Below are 14,580 nucleotides of genomic sequence, written 5' to 3' on the forward strand. Positions count from 1 at the left end.
CGGGAAGGCAGATGCCAGTCTGTTTACATCCCTGGAGTGGAAGCAGAGTGGGGGTAGGGGCGGTTCTTGGCACTTGGGCCTGAATTTGTAAGTGGCTGCCAGATAATTTGTTGTAACTGCTTGCTGCCAAGGAGGAAACGGCTTGATTCTTTTTCATCCTCCCTCTCCCTCCCCGCATCTTGCCTTGTAGGAGTGGGCAGCTGAGGTGTGAGGCGGGTTATGGCTGGTGTTCCCAGTCCATGTCTCTTGCTGTCTGCAGAGGAAATTCAAGGCCACTGAAGTTTGGTCCTCCATTGTGCCATGTTACACCTTGCATGTGGCATTCTCTGGCCACCTGTCACATTGATGCCAGGGCCCCTTGTGGCTGCAGTCTGTCTAGGAAGGGATGTGTGGGCACGTACCGAGCGGTGCTTTAAAATCTATTAGCCGGCAAGTGTTTAAACACTGTGCAGCGATCAAAGACCTTGGTGGCTAAAAGTGGATCGTTTGGCTAGGGATTACTGCAGCCAGCCACCGTGCTCTGAGCCATCGTGGCCTGGTTTGCAACAAGCGCTAAGTGGAGTTTGAAAACCTGCTTGTGAACCTGTTTTAAAACCCCATTCGCCATCCTAGTATAGACAAGCCCTTTGAGCAGGCATGGCGCATGGGTTCGGGAGTGGCTCCTCGGTCTCTTGGCAGGTCAAGTGTGTGTGTGTGTGTGATTGTTGTTTGATGCCTGGGGTCAATCATGCCCCGTCAGTGTGCTGGGGGCGTTATCTACTCTGTACAATAGAACCTCAGAGTTACGAACCTCTCAGGAATGGAGGTTGTTCGAAACTCTGAACAAAATGTTCTGGTTGTTCTTTCAAAAGTTTACAGCCAAGTATTGACCTCAGACAGCTTTGAAACTTCACTAGGCAGAAGAAAAATGCTGCTTTCCCTTTATTTTTTTAGTAGTTCATGTTTAACACAGCACTGTGCTGTATTTGCCTTTTTTTTTTTTTTTTGGTCTCTGCTGCTGCCTGATTCCGTACTTCTGGTTCCAAATGCAGCGTATGGTTGACCGGTCAGTTCGTAACTCTGGTGTACGTAACTCTGAGGCTTGACTGTAGCACCTTGCCGAGGTATGTATGTGAGAAGGGCTCAGGTCCCATCAGGTTAGGGTGTCCCCTTATGTCATTTACTAATGCCGGAGAAGGGAGATCCACTCCTGGGGACGTATGGGGCTTTCTGGGTGAGGCTGAAGGCAGGCTTTCTGGGATGCCCACGCTTCTGCTTTTTGGGGGGTCCCTGAAGATGGGTGAGTGGGGCTCCTCCTCCAGGTGTGGGGGAGAGGAAACAATACTTGCCCCATCCCATAAAGCACTCTGAGGGCCTCACATGAGAAGCATTGTACAAAGGCAAAGCATTATTATTAAGTGGGTTAGGCTCGCTGAAGGGTGGCGCAGGGATTAGTCTGCTAGTCTGGCACTTAGGAGACATGGGTTCAATCTCCTGCTCTGCCTCAGATAATGTTGAGTGGCCTTGGGCAAGTCACATAGCCTGGTAATACTGCACTGCCCTGTCTCACACAGGGTGTGTGGGGATAAAGATACGACAGAGAGTGAGGTACTAGGTATTACCCTGTAGGTATCTTGGATAGATGCCAAGGTTTGAACACTGTCTTAAATGGTATTTGCTCCATTTGGTCTCCTGTGATTCAAAACCAGTTTGCTGAGGTGTTATGGATAAGCTCTGTTAACATGGTTCCCAGCACAACTTTATAGACCTTTGTCTAGGCCGGGAGGAGAGGGCAGCGGGAAATAGCTGCCTGACTGGAATTTAAATAAATGGGCCAAGTGCCCTTAATTAAAAGGGAATAATAAAGGAAACCCCAGTGTTCTTTACCTGTGCAAGAAGATTCGATCCAGCTCGGAGCTGAAGATGGCAGACTTAATGGAGTAAGTCTGGGTCCTCAACAAAGCATTGCCTTTGGTGTATCAGATTTTAGCCTAATGCACCTGGGTCTCTTCATTGGTGCAGTAGCTGATGTAGGGCAGGCAGGGTACTGATTACAAAAGGAGTGGGTGTGAACATGACTTGAGACTAGCATGACCAAGGGGCTTAGCTAGATGTTCCTTTCTGTCTGGCTGCACCCAGCTGTTGTAACCCACTGGGTCAGTGTGTGATGGGCGTCCCCCTCTGTGCCTCATTCACAGAGAATGGGGGGCTGTCTGCGCTGCAGCTCGGCACGTGCCTCCCCAGCCCAGGGGGACAGAAACATGCTAGCTCTGCTTGAGCTAGTGCACTAAAAATAGGGGTGTGGATGTTGTGGCTTGGGCTAGCTGCCTGAGTCCAAGTCTGCCTGAACCTCTGGGTCTGAGCTTGTGTGGCTTCCCCAACCCACCACCTAGGCTGCAGTGTCCACATGGCTATTTATAGTGCACTTCCTCAAGCGGAGCTGGTGCGACTGTCTACCTGGGCTGGGGGGGCATGCCCCCATTTGCAGTGTAGTCATGGCCTTACAACCCCAGTACAAAGCCTGGGGCTGGAGTGTAAGCTGGGGAGTTATGCTTTGGGGGGTCCCCAGAGTCCGCCAATGTGGCAGCTATCACTCTCCTGCACAGGACTGACGTGGCAGCCATGCAGGAGGGTTCCCACTACTGCAGGGTTGGGGTCCCTGAGTCTCCTCGTCACTTTTTATCTTGCAGTCATCAGTGCAATGCGCCATACCTGCACGGAGAGGATGCAGCCTGGAGCGTCTCTAGCTGGGGTGTGCATTGCCACAGTGTTTTGTAGCAGTGTGTTGGGATCTGTTTGTGTAGCATTGTGCTGTGTGTGCGTGTGTGTGTGTGTGTCTGACCGACAGCTATTCTGGGTAGGAGGGGCTGTGTCTGTGCCATTATGCCAGCTGGGGTCTTGTTCTGACTGCCTGTCCCTGGACTCCAAGCTTTCCCTGGACGGCACTCGGGATGGAAGAATTTTTGTTTTTTTTCTTGGTTGCCAGTAAACCATTTTGTTGTGGCTCCTGCTGCCGTTTGGTGCCATAAAATCTGGTTTCACTTGGTCACGTCCCCAGCCAGAGACCCCATTGGGCAATTCCCCTTTTTGCTGTAGGAAGAGCAGGGATTTGGGGGGAAGTTCTGCTACCTGGAAAAATCCAAAGCAAATCGGTCTTTGTGTGTGTCCAGCTCAAGCTATGTCAGATCAATCCTTTAGCAGGAGTCCAAAGGGTGGGGTGGAGCAGTGGGGGACATACGGCTGGTAGGCAAGGCTGGTAGTGCTGCTGGGGCAGGATGATGGGCACACGGAATTGTCACAAACCAGGGCGTGTGGGCTGATGGGGCTGAAACACACCAGTTTGGAACATGAGACCTGAAAGTAAACACCGTCACTTTAAATTACAGCCTGCGCTCTCCATTGTTCAGAGCTAGCAACTCCAGCCTTGATCAAACCTTCCTGCAATCTAAGCCACAGGAGCTGAGGCCAAAAACAAAGGCCATCCAGATCGTGAGCCGGCTGTCTCCTTTGTGCTTTGGAGAGCAGTCTTGGTTGATTAAGAAATTGTTGCATAACCTCTAACAAGGCTCTTTTCCTCTCTCGTTTATATCTCCTCTCCTCTCTCCCCTCCAATTAAACTGGTATGTGTTTTCCAAGTGAGGCAGCTGCTGCTGCCCAGATAAAGTGGCTGGGGCCTCTAGTCCTTTATTTACAGTATCAAGTGCAGTGGTTCTCAACCTATTTACCATTGTGAGCCACATATGCAGCTCTCTGTGTTACGTGGGCCGCATCCATGCAATATATCTACTACCTGCATGGCCCTGAGGATGTCACATGGGCCGCAGCTGTGTGCTGATTGGGCCGTGAGTGGCCCGTGGCCCACGGCTTAAGAACCACTGATCAAGTGTCACTGTCTACTTGATTTGCGTAATAGGGGCTGGAGGGACAGAGGTCTCTGGGCAGACGGTGGTGCACACTTACAGCTATAATTGTCACACTTGTTCAGTAACGGGGGATGATATCTGGGGTCTTCACTAGACCAGAAAATAACTGTGAGGCTTCTAGTGGCAAAAAATTGCCTTGCTTGTAATTTTATCCTGAGTCTCATGGTAGTCTGAGTATTTTCTTAAAGCCCCAGTCTCTGAGGTCTGGTGATTACAGGATAATCTCTCCGCTTTCATTTTTTTTGAAAAAAAAAAGTATGTTTCTAGCTGCCACGGTTGTGGGCAAAACTAGAAAAGGTAACCAGAGTGCACCCTAATGACTCATAACACATAGGAGAAGGACAAAATAAGGTCAATATTCTTATCTGAAAAAAAGACCAAATCTCTTGAAATTGGCTGGTGAGATGTTTTTTAATGCCTGGGGCTGGCAATGCCAAGCTAGTTGCTAGCCACTGCAGCAGAACTGTAGAGCTAACACACAGCTGGTGGCCTAGAAGTGTTTAGGTCAGCTTCAGCGCTGGGTTTGCGGGGCCCTGAGCAAGCGTTGGCTGGGGAGGGAGGCAGAGAGAGGCGGCTGGAGATCCGAATTCTTTCTCTTGCAGTGTACGTGGTGGGGAGGTCAAAGGTAACCAGATCAAACTGCTCGCCGCTGAGGCTGACGTTCTCAACCCTGAGGGCCCTAAGCAACCACTTGCCTGGTGTGGGCTTAGGGACAGCCTTGACGCTCCTCACACCCACTGGGCCTGATCGGGCACCCACTGAACCATCAAGAGCGTAGCTGCTGGCTTCAGTGGGAGCACGGCCAAGGCTGTTGATAGCCCTCGAATCTCCAATTCCAAGCTGCTGGACAGGAAAATACCTGAGCCGCTGCTAAGTGCCTATTAAAACTGTGCAGAATTATTGAGAACTGCTGCCTGGCAGGAGGGGAAAGGAGAAATATTTATCTTGGAGAGGCGAGAACGGGAAAAGAGAGGGAGCCAGGAAGGATGGCTGGGTGGGGAAGGATTGGAATATGCTGCAGTTTTGGAAAGGTGGGGGGAGAGGGAGACGGGATGGCTCATTTTTCTTCTCTGTGAAACTTAATAACCTAGTGAGACAGGCAGGGTTCCTTTGGCCCAAGCCCTTGCTTTATTACCGTCTAGCGATTGCCCGAGCCGGCTGGGGTGTGGAAACGCTGCCGGGAAACCAGAGCCTTTGGCCTTGTTGTCAATAAAAGGAAAGAGGGAGTCAGCTTTCCCCATCTCCAGGGAGTGCTGCCTGCTGGCTAGTGGAGGGGAATCTCTGGGGCTGCCACCTCTGCCCACTGGGGCTTCTGGTGCTAGAGAGGGAGGGGGCCGTGGCCTGCATCGCTTCTCAGGGCTGGAATGAAAGAGAAGAATCCCCTGGTGACATTTCAACACTGTGCAGTTTGGCACAGGTGGCAGTGGTTTGGCTTTTAACTTTTTTCACCGTTCCCTTTTTGCTTGAGAAACCAGCTGTGGAATAGCAGGGGGCTGCAGATCAGGAGGCAGGAGCATTTGTGTCGGGGGAGGGGGAAAGCTAATAGCAGGGGGCTGGAGGTCAGAGGGAGGGGCATTGGCAGAGCAGGGGGCAGCAGCACTAACAGCAGTGGGGTGCAGGTCGAGGGGAGGGGCAGCAGCACTAACAGCAGTGGGGTGCAGGGTGGGGGAGGGGCAGCAGTGGTAATAGTTGTGGGATGCAGGTCAGGGCGAGGGGCAGCAGCACTAACAGCAGTGGGGTGCAGGTCAGGGGGGAGGGGCAGCAGCACTAACAGCAGTGGGGTACAGCTCAGGGGGGAGGGGCATTGGCAAAGTTGCTGGAGGAAGCTCACACAGTGCCTACCCAACGACACTTGTGCGATCAGTGCCCTGATATCACAAGGGAGGAGACTGGAAGCTACACGGGGACATCTTATTTCTTCCTTCCTGCACGAGCTGGGGAATGCATCAGCCTTGGAGAGTGCGGAGTCTAGGGGGATGCATGTCCCCTGGGATGCAGCACTGCCGGGCTATGCAGAGCTAAAACACACGCCAGAGAAGGCTGCTGACAAATTCTAAGGCTGAGATGAAATCACTGGTGCTGTCCCAGCTGCCTGTCAGCTGCCTCCTGCTCCCAGATGATTATCCCGGGCTGGAGTGCGGAGTTGCTAAGTACATTTAGCTCTCTCCCAGGAGAACCTGCCTTCGGAAGAAACCAGCTGGATGCTGGAAGGGGTTGGACCAAAGCGGTGGGCTCACTCGTTTGTGTTTCCAAGAGTCACTGTGAGCCGATTAGAGGCTGGAGGCCAGATTCAAACGAGGGAGGCCAATAACCTCAAAGGCTCTGAAAAGAGCGGGGATTAGAGATGAGCTGATTCTGTTTATTCAAGGCATTCAGGGGAGAGAAGGGCAAGTCCAATGTGCCTGGAGCTTGCTGAGAAGAGCTGCTTCCCAGAGGAGTGTGTGCAGCGAGGTCTCTGGGAGGACTGCAGGGAGGCTAGCCCTGAGCTTGGAAGGGAAGCCCAGGGAGAGAAGGCACTGCAGATGAAGTTACCAGCGTGGGCTTACGACTGCACCGTGTCTCCATCTGGGCAGTGCCCTGGCTGTGTGGCTCGAGGCTTGCATGATGCAGGCCTCCCTAGGGTCCCTGCCAGTCAGGAATACCTCTGCATAGCCTCAGTAGCCCAAGTTCCATTAACGTGAGTCACTGGAAACATCAGGTGCAGCTGATCTCGGTTCTGTGTCCACTACCCCCAGAAACGCTGTCTAGTACAAGTCCCATTTCCTAGCATCATCCTGCACCCCCCACCGCTGCAGTCCATGTCCCCCAAGCTAGGAGTGAAGGGTCTTTGTAAACCAGCTGGATGTGCAAGGGCTGCAGCAAAGCCCCATTGGAGCAGCCCGGCATGCAAAGCTGGCTGGGGTCTGTTGTCTCTGCTTTCCGGAGCCATGGGGACCTGGCGCACAGAAGCTGCTTGAACGATATTCACGTCTCCAGTTCCCCAGACAATCCCAACATGAACCCCTGTCCCCTCTTCCAGTGTCAGTGCAACCTGGATCATCCCAAGCAGTTTGGGTCTGATATTTATAGTGGGGCTCATGCCACCAAATTCAGTTCCCAGCTTCAAACTCGTGTCAGGGGTTGGGGTTGTTCAGCTCTAGGATTTGGCCTGTTACAAAGGGGATGCTGGGAAGATGAAGACCTGAGTTTGGTTTACAAACATCCTGAAATTTCCTGGGTGATCTGGGTTTTCTCTCCCCTTGTTTGTTGCTGTTGGGTTCAGAGGCTGCTTTCCTTCCTCCCACCTGCAAGCACCCAGGGAATTCTGCTCTCCTATTTTGGGCTGTTCCCGGAGCTGAAGAGGCAGGTGGGCCCTGTGGGAGGTGGAACTGCACTAGCATCTCCCGGGCCTCATTAACTTTCCACCCTGCTCGATGTGCTTTGTGCAAGCGGCTGGCTTTCGCCGGTCCCCGTCACATGCTGAGCGCTGTGTTTTCTCCGCATGGCCCTTCTGGTGGTAGCCAAGTGGCTGACTGTGCTGGTTGACAGATCTGGGTGTTTGCAAGTGTTAAGCATTGGGGGTAGTGATGCTGACAGGGTGAGCGGCCCCCCACTGTAAATGACAGGCTTGCCTCTCTCAAGTGGTCTGCTCCTGTGAAGGGCTGGCGCTCATGCTGTGGATGTGCCCCGGCCTTTGCCATGGAAGAGATGAGCCCAGCTCCAAGGGCTCTGTGCATTTGCACTGGGAGAAGGGATGGAATCAGCTCAATAATAAACCATGATAAGGACACATGGGAAACTCTGAGTGATAGACATGGACTCCCTCCCCACCTCCCTTCTCACTTCCCTGCTCACAAGCCAGCAGTGGGGCTCGGTGGAAAGCCCAGGCTGATGTAATGTCTTAATTCAGACTGTAATTGCTTGGGAAAGACCGCCCCCGAGGAGCTTGGGCTGCCATTAGCATGCCTTTCTGGGGGCATGTAGTTGGAGGAGAGCTGCGTAGGTCACAGAGCTTTTACATTCTACCACCTGGCATATCAAACGCTGCTGATCTGTGGCACAGGGCTATGTCTCCTCATATTTCATGGGGATTTCAATCCCCAGCTGTCAGGAATCCTGCTCCTCTTGCCATGCCTTGAGTCTGCTGATGGAAAGGACCCCAAAAGGCCAAGGAACAGGGCAGGATGTGAAACTATGGGACCACATTCTCTGCTTGTGTATGGGGCCAGCTGTTGAAAAGAGCTGTGTGCCCAGCTTCTCATATTGGGGCATGTATGAGGTTGCTCACCAGTCTGTCCCTGAACCTCTCTGCCTGAGCTTTCCCATCTGTAAAATGGGTGGCATAGGGAACTGAATCATCATTAACCCTTTGTCTGTCTGCAGATTGCTGCTGAGATGCTTGTTACTGTTGGTAACTGTAACTTGGCTGCTATCCACCCGCCATGAACTGCATGTTGTTCACATGGGTAATTTTTATATCTGATTTCTGAAAATATATATGTATATAAATAATATACAGCTTGGCACGTCCTGTTCCTAAACACCTGTTGTTTATCCAGGAGGCCTGATGGTCTAACTAGCCCAACAGCCACTCCAGTCTCCTGGGGCTATGGAAATAAGCAATAATGCCTTTTTAAAAAACCCACCACCATCAACCCCCTCTTCTTCGGTTCTTTCTGTGGTTACATGGAGACTTTGGTGCTGGGCCTGACTTCGTGATCTGCAGACCCCAAGTTGCCCGAGAAGAGGTCTGAATCTCCTCCCCCAGTAGCAGACAGGGCAGTTGACACTATAGTTAGTACAGGACCAAGTGTTTCCCCAGATGGCTCCTTGTTTATTGTTTGCCTTATGTTAGTGCCTAGATTAAGACCCCCATTGTGGTAGGTGCTGTACAAACATAGACCCATCCAGTGGCCGGATTTACAAAGGTACTGAGGCTCCTAAATCTAGTAGGATTTGCAAAAGTGCCTAAGTGAGTTAGGTATCAGAGGGGTAGCCGTGTTAGTCTGGATCTGTAAAAGCAGCAGAGAATCCTGTGGCACCTTATAGACTAACAGACGTTTTGGAGCGTGAGCTTTCGTGGGTGAGTTAGGCACTTCAACCCAATGATTTCCAATGGTCATTAGGCACCTAACCTGCTTAGGTGCTTTTGAGAATCCCACTAGATGTCTGTCTGCCTCAATGCCTCTGGGAATGTGGATTGCAGACAAAGGATGGAAAAGAAAGCAGAGAGGTGAAGCGACAGGGGCAGAGCTGGGAATAGATCTAGGGCTCATAAGTCCCCTTCTAGTGCCCTATCCCCTGGGCCATGCTGCCTGTGCGACTGAAGTCTCTTGGACTGCTTGGGTGTATGGCTAGGCCTGTTGGATTCCCTCTGCACATGGAGATCCAGCCTGTCTCGCTCTGGGCACCACGCGTGCATCTTTGGCATGACTCTGGAAAACCACGGACCGTGTGGGAGATGGGGGTGCTGCTGCTGTTTGTTGTTGTCTGTGTTATAAAAAAACCAAAACACTTTAGCATCTCAGTCACTTTTAATTATCACCTGAAGGAATTAGTCTGCATTCTACACTAATGGCCGGGGAGCGGACAGGGTTCTTTAAAGCTGGGTGTGTTTGTCTGTCAGAGCCAAACAAAAGCTAAAGAAGTGGAGAATCTGAGATCTGACCTGGCTTTCCTGAATCCTAAAGGAACTCTCTTCTGAGAGCAAGACGCAGGGGACAGAGAGATCTAGTTTCCCTGGGGAAAGGAATGTGCTCTGGAGATGAGGAGTGGCCCTATGGATAAAGCACCGGAGTGGGACTCAGGAGACCACGGGTCAGTTCCCACCTCTATGACGGAGTCTTGACGTGACCTTGAGAAAGTCACTTTTCCCTTTTCCCCACCTGTAAAACTGAGACACGGAGCCCTGTGTACCTCTCGGACGTGCTGTGAGGCTTCTTTCCTCTTTGGTCATGAAGGACTTTGCAGTCCTTAGCTGAGAGGCACTGGGGAAACGCAGAGTGATACAGAAGCCAGAAAGCGTGTTCTTGCCCGAATCCAGCCCAGTGTCCCTCGCTATGTCCTTGAGGGGAAACGGCTGGGGCTGTAGGGACCGTTTCCCTTGTCCAGCCCCTTGTAAAGGTTTGTGTAGTGAGGCAGTGTGGTTCCCCGCTACCCTGGAGAGAGATGAGTCCCTTGGGACACCAGAGTGGGCGGAGCCAGGCAGCTCTGAGCCCGCCCCCGAAAGGGTCAGGCGTGGCACCGGAAGTATAAAGGCCCGACCCCAGAGCTCATTGAGAGAGCAGTCGCTGGGGAGGCCAGATGTCTCCTGCCTAGCTCGCAACTGGGAAACCTCCGCGCCAGCTACCCGGAGGAGTTGCTGACTCTACCCCTCGCCAGCTATCCCAAAGAACCCATGGTACTGGACCCCTCTGAGGACACCACCCTGACCCAGGTGCTTCAAGAGGAGGACTCTGGAAGTAGCCCAGGGGCACCTGACCCTAGTCTGGCTGCAGCACCGCCAGAGCCCATGTCGGTGTGTTGTGGCCAGGATCCCCACTGATCGCCTGGTCTTCTGCTGCTGCTAGGGCCTCAGGCAGGGACGCAGTGGAGAGGGAGGGCCTGCGTCCCCCCTGCCACCCAACCTGCGGGTGGCCATCTCCTCCTCTCCCAAGCCCATTGTAACCTAGGGCCTGGCTCACTGTTATATACCGTTATTGCTCAGCCCCTGCCTGAGTGCCTGAGCGCCTGACTCACCATTGCCCCGCCCTGACCTTGGGCCTGGGCTCACTGTGTTTATTTCTACCCTCACAAAGGCCGCAGAGGAAGACTCCCGTGGCCGAACTAATTCCCCACCAGACATCTTCCCGAGTTTAGTGAGGCGGTGTGGTTCCCCGCCGCCCCGGAGAGAGACGAGCCCCGGCTAACCTCTTTACAGTGTGAAATGGAGGAGCCTGATGTTTCATTTGCTGCACTTCCATCTCCCTGAATGGCAGAGACTTATCTGCGGCTGTTGCTTTATCAGAGCTCTGCAGAGAGATCTTTTAATTAAGGGCTAAAACTAGCCATGTTGCAAAAATTATTCAAATCTCCTTCTCCGCCCTCCCCATCCCACAACCTCCAGCTAGCCAGGCAGACCCCTTGCTGTCTCCTTCCCATCCACAAGGTCACGTAGGAGGGTCCAGTTCCCACCTAGGAGATGGAGAGGGTAGAGGATACTGGAGAAAAGCTTCTCTCTCTCCTTTACTTTGTGTCTGCCCTCCCCCTCCTCACGGCCTTTTCTTTTTCTCATCATTGTTCTCTCTTCCCCTATCCTCTTCTTCAGAATAATTTCTCATGCTCATCACAGAGCATGGGAGATGTGTCGGGTGTGGGATATGGTCCGAGGGGAATGCATGGGCCTAGGGTTTAGTTCCCCAGTACTCAAGGTGTTTAAGGGATCATACTCAGTATTCTAGCTAGTCCTAGAGGGCAGTAAACCTCTTTTTAACCCCCTCTTCTCCAAGCAGCAGAGAAGACTAGTCTCAGCCCCTGCACACGTGCTGAATCACATCACAGGATGGGCGGGCTGTGCAGACTCTTCCTCCCACCCCATCGATGACTCCTTGCACTCCGCCCACGTACCTGTCTGCAGCTGGGGTTTGGAGGATTCAGAATGGCAAAGCTTAGGGACAGATCTGAAATCCACCTCCTGCCCTGCAAAGTCGGGGATCCAAGGGTGTGGTTCAGGTCAGGTCTCTCTCTAATTCTAACTCGTAGCCCTGAGCCGTACCTGTGCTGAGGTGTGTCAGTTGTGGTGCCATCGCTCATTTCCACAGACTTTCTCATTTGACCCTACACCCAGCTCTACAGAAGGGAACTCGTGCAGTGGCTTTCAACCTGTCCAGGCTACTGTACCCCTTTCGGGAGTGTGATTTGTCTGGCATACCCCCAAGTTTCACCTCACTTAAAAACTACTTGCTTACAAAATCAGACCTAAAAATACAAAAGTGTCCCAGCACACTACTGAAAATTTGCTGACTTTCTCATTTGTAACCAAATCATTATAAAATACATCAATTGGAATACAAATATTGTACTTACATTTCAGTGTATAGTATACAGAGCAGTATAAACAAGGCATTATGTGTATTGAAAGTATGACTTTACTAGTGCTTTTTATGTAGCCTGTTGTAAAACTAGGCAAATAGCAAGATGAGTTGATGTACCCCCCGGCAGATCTCGGTGTACTCCCTGGGCAGAGCCATCCCTAGGTTACAGCGAATTGGGGCAACCCCCCATTTGGGGGGTGCACATACTGCTGGCTGGGCGAGGCTAGCCCCCAGTGCCACCCCTTCAACCTGAGTGAGAGTATGCTGAGAAGGAGAGCGTGTGGTGCGCTGCAGTGTCCCCAGCCCCAGGAAGGTGGGCAGCGTGGCCCCAGCCCGCTGGATCCCAGCAGCTCTGCCAAAGTGGGGCCCTAGGAGGGCAGAGTGTGGGCAGGGCCCCGCCTGGTTGTATGGGGAGACATCGCGTCCCCTGCTTGGCGTGGTCAATCCCAGAAGTGACAAATTTGTCACTTCTGCCCTGGGCCCTGCACTCCCCTAGGGACGGCCCTGCCCACAGGATTACGTGTACCCCTGGTTGCGAACCAGTAAACTAGTGGTTTAACTTTCTGTCCTTTTCTTTCTCACCTGCTCCTTTCTCCCTGGAAAGTGGCATGGCCAGGGTGTCCTGTAGACTGGATCGGTACCATCCTCACAGCTTTGAGTTCTCCGAATCCTAGCTTCTTCCTCTCCTGCACTAATGTGGGAAAGGGGGCTGGGGTTGGACTAAGCCCAATCCTGGCAGCCCCCAGCCCTTTGCTTCCCAGAGCTGGGTTCCCAGCCCCTGGCTCTCCCGCTTGCCTTGTAGAAGAAAAGCACTAGGTTATAACAGGCTGCTGGTTTTTATAACCCTGAGAATGAATCTTGGAGACATCCGTCCGTCTCAGGGGACTGGAGGTCACATCAACGCAGAGGAAATCTCTGACAGGGAGTTACAGCTATTTAAAAAAAAGGGGGGGGGGCGGGAATCCCATGCTGAGATCACATTAAGTCAGGGATGGAAGAGGGAGCGGGAACTAGAGACAAATGTTCTTTCCACGCAAACAGCCAAGGCTGGAGATGTGCCTTGTGGGTGGCGAGGGGACAAGAGCCACCAGGGTCTGGGGAAGGGCTGTAGCTGGGGGGGGAGGGGGGGGCAGGACAGCGCTGAAGAGCTGACTGAGATGATCGCTCCACACCCTTCTCTGCAAATCACCTGCTAAAGAAACCTCCCCAAGCTCCTATCCCAATAAAAGCAACCTCCTCCGCCAAATAACACCACTCCCACGAGCTGGATCTTCCCGGTCTCTGATCTGTGCCCTGGGTGTTCTGAACTCAAGGTTCCTTTTCAGGGAGCTGTGTTGTGTCATCTGGGTACCTCTCAGCATTTACCTGGGAATTTCCCTCTAGGAAACGCTGGATGCTGGACTAAATGGCTTACTGGTTTCCTCTGTGATGACCCCCCCTCGGGGTCAGAGAGTCAGATTCATGCCAAATTTCATATGGAAACTCTCACTATTTGATGTGGTGGTCAGGTTTTTTCCTCCTCAAATGCCCAGGTCCTGGAGTCCTGTGAGAACCTCCACTTCATTTCAGCCCTCATTTCATTTTCACATCTATCTAGCCCTGCTGTTTATGAAGAAGAGCTTGAAAATGGGATCCCTGAAAGGCTCCAGCCCCTGAAGACCACCTATACTGTCTTTCAAGTCCCATGGGCTTTAAGCCAATTCCATGATTTCTGGTGGAGCGGGGGCAACTCTTTGAAACGTGAGTTCTTGGGGTTGGCAGTGTGCGGCAGGCACTGCCCACTGGGGAGACCACTCAGTGACAGCTCTAGATCTGGAAGTCTGATAGTTGTAAAGAGGTGGAACTGCTCACAGGACATTCTCCCTGGGAGGCCTTTCTCAATTTGTGTACAACGCACTCTCTCTCCCCCTCCACCAATCAACCTGGTCCAAAATAGCTTTGATTGGGTCGGGGGTTGGTGAGATAGGAGGAGGGTCAGGTATGGGGCCTTCCCCAACTAGAGCGAGATGGGACTACCATTTGAGAGGCTGAAAATGCTGGCTGTCCTACAGGAAGGGGGGTGTGGTTTTGTGTATCTATCCGTTTATTTATTTTTGCAGGAGCTCGTTGTTTGGTTCAGTGGAATCCCCCTCCAGGGCAGGGGGAGGTTTGAGGCTTTGGAACAGTACAGAAAGGGTTAGGTCAAGGGATAGACAGTACGGTTTTGTTTGATTTGCCACTGAATTAGTCATCTATGCCTAGCCCTTAGTGGCTGGACCGCCGCATGCCTGGGTGTCTCCATTGCTGCAGTCCCCTCTGTCATTTTACACCTTGAATCCATAGCTGTGCTGATTGTGAAATCAAATGGCGGAGCTGCCGGGGTGTTTGTGAGTGACTTGTGATCGTACAACCTGGTGTTCAGAATCGCAGCCGGGAGCCGCATGCTATTAAAAGGCAGAGAGAAGGTTAGGATGCATGGGGTGGGAGGGGAGGAGGAACATCAGGGAAAGTGTGTGTGTGTGTGTGTGTTAAGGCATGTTAAACACCAAGGTTAGACCACCATCCAATGAGACCCTTATGCATGAAAAGTAATGGAGCTGATGCGTCCTAGGACATGGGGACAAAGACGTGGAACCAAACTCAGCTCT

The sequence above is a fragment of the Chelonoidis abingdonii genome, chromosome 13 (assembly GCF_003597395.2).
Source record: "Chelonoidis abingdonii isolate Lonesome George chromosome 13, CheloAbing_2.0, whole genome shotgun sequence".
Taxonomy (NCBI): domain Eukaryota; kingdom Metazoa; phylum Chordata; order Testudines; family Testudinidae; genus Chelonoidis; species Chelonoidis abingdonii.